We start from the raw sequence: 4,684 nt of genomic DNA, 5'->3' as shown, positions 1-4,684 counted from the left end.
TGACTTATAGGCCAAAGCGACGTATTTATGGATTTTTTTCCCATTTTTATAAACCATTTTTTGGCTGCGATACGACCGTTTTCATTCATTCTGACTGGAAAAAAAACAAAAAAAAAACAGTACCACTTTCAGCCACTTGATGGCAGCATAGTAGTAGTAGCATTATGGCATGCCGTTGTATCATATAATAGGTAAATGTGGCTATAATGGCAAATTCAAAGTTCCTCCTCCCTTTTTTCTTCCTCTGTGTGTTCACGGAGCACCGAGGCAGCAAAACCATTTTTGAAATTCAGCTGATTTGACCATTAAAGTGCATTTATTAAGCAAACATTAGACTGAGACACACTTATGCTATAATTTTGAGCAAACAAACAATTGTTTAGGTGTTTATCTTGTTAAATTTGCACAGCGACTCGTCGCGTGCACGCGTTTATTTCCGCGTATCCGCTTTTGAAATACAGCTGATTTGACCGTCAAAGTGCATTTATTAAGCAAACGTTAGACTGAGACACAAATTTAATGTAATTTTCATCAAACAAATACTTGTTTTTAGGTTTTGATCTTGTTAAATTCTTGTTAAAGTCCTCCCGTGCACGCTCCCACAGCCGCCATTTGGCAGCCCATTGATTTTTGGCACAACGCCGGCCCACATTTCCGGGTAGTTAGCGGTGAAGAGTAACACGTGACGCGTCAGTGGTGACACATAATAGTTGGAACGTATTTATGGATTTTTCCACTTTATTAGACAAATATGGACTGATGCGACTTATTGGGCAGTGCGACGTGTACGGCGGAAAATACGGTAAATAAAATCAGGAATGGGTTGAGTTCACGTCAAGTAAATATTTGAAACAGATGGCAAAGCAAGCCTCATCAATCTTTGTTGACACTACCCCTCTTTAAAACTGCTCTTATTTAGGATATTTGCAATTATAATTCATACTTTAAGCTCATTTGAATATCAAATTAATTACTGAACACAATGGAGTAAATACCCCTTTTATAAGTCCTTGTTAAAAGTGAAAAGTTCTTGACTATGGTTGGATGGTGCGGTAATTTACAGTGATATCTAATCCCAAGTTGCTTCACATAAAAGGCATTACTATACATATTTTAATAGGGAGGTGGTTGTTTTCCAAGCAATTTTCTGCTAGAGTACATTTTTAATTTATTCATATTTAATTTATTGGTCTCTGCATACTCGCTCAGTAAAACTAATCAACAGCATGTATGGCCCCTCTTAAAGGCACGTCTGTGTTTGGCAGGCAGACAGGCAGCCTCTGCATTAGGATAAGCTCTCCTCACTTATGCACAGAGTTGGGTGAAATGCCCCACATTCAGTCAAGCAGGAGGATGCCACCTCCAAGGAGACTCTTCAGTTCCCACAACCTTTTAATCAAAAAGAAAAAAGGGGCGGAAAATGAAAAATGTGCCCAGCCTTGAATGATCCAAAACACTGCAGTTTCTGTGCATAGTGACTGCTGCTGCTGCTGCTGTCAGAATGCAGTTCACTGGGGACAACGCTTTCCCCCTTTTTCCACTACTCCTTGCCCTCATACTCATCTGCCCTTGAATTGGTTTTATGGAGGTTTGGCAGTCATTTAGCACAGTATGACCAGAGTTCTTATCACCTGACTCCACTCCAAACCGACCCGCTGACACACACCTTAAAGGAGGGATCTGCACAACCTTACACATGGAAATGATTTCAATTAATTACCATTTCCCTTTTGACAAAGCAGACAGGAGGTGGGTTTATCAAGTGTGGACAACAGGAGCATTTCTCTGGAGTAATGTGCACGGCGTTTAACAAGAAGCAGAAAGGTCATTTGACACATTTCTGCCAAAATGAATAATTTTATTTCAAGCACTTAATTCTGTACAGCCACCTCATTTCCGTGTGGCTCAGCAGAGCTCTGAGAGGTGCATTACCACGAGTGGAGGCTTAGCTTCCTCCCAACAGCAAGTTGGTGACCACAGGTCTGTGCGAGATCCAATCACTTCCTCTATCATATAGGAAAATCGCCTCCATCACCTTTCAGCGTAATTGGAACATTCATTACGGTCGAGTAAAAATGCTGGTCGACATTAGATGAGCAATTTAAAAGTGGGCTTCTGGAGAATGAGAGACTTGAGGGGTCATAATACAGGGTCATAGTCAAGCAAATAATGGGAATTGGTCCCACGAGGTCGAGAAAACCACAAAGCTCGTGGTCACGCACCAAACGACAACTCAGTAAGGAGTGGGGGATTCAATCAGACAGAAAATAAAATGCCCCCCGTGGCCTTTCACCATCACAGTAATGACAATTAGAAAAGTGGACTTTAATTTGTTGCTGTAAACATTTTGTAATCTGATCAGGAGGTTGTACGTTTTCCACTGTTGGCCACAAAGCTTTTATTAATAGTATAGTGCGAGAATTTTATTGTATGTTGACTTATTTCATAGTGTATGGAACAATTCAAACAATAATGGAGTCACATTAAAGTTGAAAGCCACTCATTGAAAAGTTTGTAATCAAATAAAGCAAACCAACATGTTTCAGTCGGGTCATCTGGACAGTTTATTTGAACAAGGAAGAGGGCCGGCAATGGAGGAGGGGGCGTACCAAAGAGACCATCTTGGCACCAACAAAACTGGTTTGTTCCGCTTTGGAGTAAGCTGTTGGGGGAAGAATCAGTTTGGTTGTGTTTCCTTGACTGATGAAGCCTTCTGGATCGAAGGCGAAACGTTGCAGCACAAATAAAAGAAACTGTCCAGATGACCTGACTGAAAAATGTTGGATTGTATACCTGGATTATTGAGCATGGACTTTGTTGTTTTCAAATAAAGCAAAGGTTATTCATGGGGCAGTTTGAACGTTTGCTCCAGTAGTTTTCAGGGATATTGAATGCAGGACGTTCTAAAGTTTCAGTGATGTTGCGCTCTGCAGCCAGTAGAAACCCCAGCTGGATGTTCTACTGTATTTTGTTGTCACGTTCACACGGTTTCCCTTGTTGCTTTTGTTGTGAGTGTTTTTACAATTCTCTGTAGGGAAACATTTCACTGTAAGCAAAACCATAAATGCTAGATTGATCAAAGGAAGCATATTTAATATGTTTAGGTTATAAAACTGAGTTCTTACTGGTGTTCTGAAGGTTGTGTTACGAAACTCTGTTCTAAACAAAGAAACAGTAACAAAAGTGCATCTCGTGCACATCAGTGCTCGCTGACTGTAAACATGCCTGCAGACAGTCAAGATTTTAGATTCTCTTTGAGAAATTTAACAACATATCTAGCTATTTATTTCTTTGGGAAGGCTCACTAATGACCGAGCTTTGCAGGAGAAAAAGCTTCTACATTAAATATGAATAAACACATCATGATGAAACAATTAGGCAACGGTTTTCACCGTGGATTTGGTTTACACTTCTGGATGTCTAGAAAATGGCAATAACAAAAACAAGGCTGCGGAGCACTATGTATGAATGAACCATACTTCTTTGTGGAGAAGAAAGTTATTTGTAGAGAAACCTACCCTTGGCCGAAGCCTTAACCTTTAGGATTGATGAAATAAGTTAGTAGTATGATCAGCTGGTGGAAGGGGTTCCCAGGGGTTCATGATAGGATGACACATGGCCTCATAGTCAGGAGCTAGCACACAGCGTCTGGGCTGTACTTTCCTCTCAGCACTTTTACCACTCAGGAGGCAGATTGGAGTTCTCTCTCACAGCTACTCCACATTATTGTCCATTATCACACCATGGTCCATGTGTAAGGTGACAGTGGTGCTCTGATGGAGAGGCGACGGGGGGACCTAGACTGCAATAACATATTATTAGATTTTTTTTTCACAGCTTCACTAGGTTGGATTTACACTGGATATCCTGAGACCTCTGAGGGCGGTCTACTGCCAGAGCGATGTCCACCAGCAGAGCAATTGCCAGAGATGCACCGTGAATATCCGTGCACCCACGCAAGACACACACACACGCACGCACACACGCACACACACAACACAAATGTCTCTGTAATCAGTGACAGGCCCTCTCCAATTAGCCTCTGTATGTTCTGTCACTCCTGTGTACTGTTATTGTTCTTTAGACTAAATAGATAGATGGATAGAGGGATGGATAGATAGATAGATATGTGGATAGATAGATGGATAGATGGATGGATGGATGGAGGATAGATAGATAGATGGATAGATAGATGGATAGATGGATAGATGGATAGATGGATGGAAGGACGGATGGATGGACGGATAGATGGATAGATGGATAGAAGGACGAATAGATGGATAGAAGGACGGATAGATGGATAGAAGGACGGATAGATGGATAGATGGATAGAAGGACGGATAGATGGATAGATGGATAGATGGATAGAAGGACGGATAGATGGTTAGATGGATAGATGGATAGTTGGATAGAAGGACAGATAGATGGATAGAAGGACGGATAGATAGATGGACGGAAGGATGGATAGATGATAGAAGGATGGATAGATGGATAGATGGATGGAAGGACGGATAGATGGATAGAAGGACGGATAGATGGATGGATAGATAGATGGACGGAAGGATGGATAGATAGATGGACGGAAGGATGGACGGATGGATGGATGGATTGAAGTACGGATAGATGGACAGTTGGATATAAGGATGGATAGATGATAGAAGGACGGATAGATGGATGGATAGAT

This window comes from Nematolebias whitei, chromosome 2 (assembly GCF_014905685.2).
Source record: "Nematolebias whitei isolate Nwh7 chromosome 2, NemWhi1, whole genome shotgun sequence".
Lineage (NCBI taxonomy): Eukaryota > Metazoa > Chordata > Actinopteri > Cyprinodontiformes > Rivulidae > Nematolebias > Nematolebias whitei.
This window is presented reverse-complemented; position numbering follows the sequence as displayed.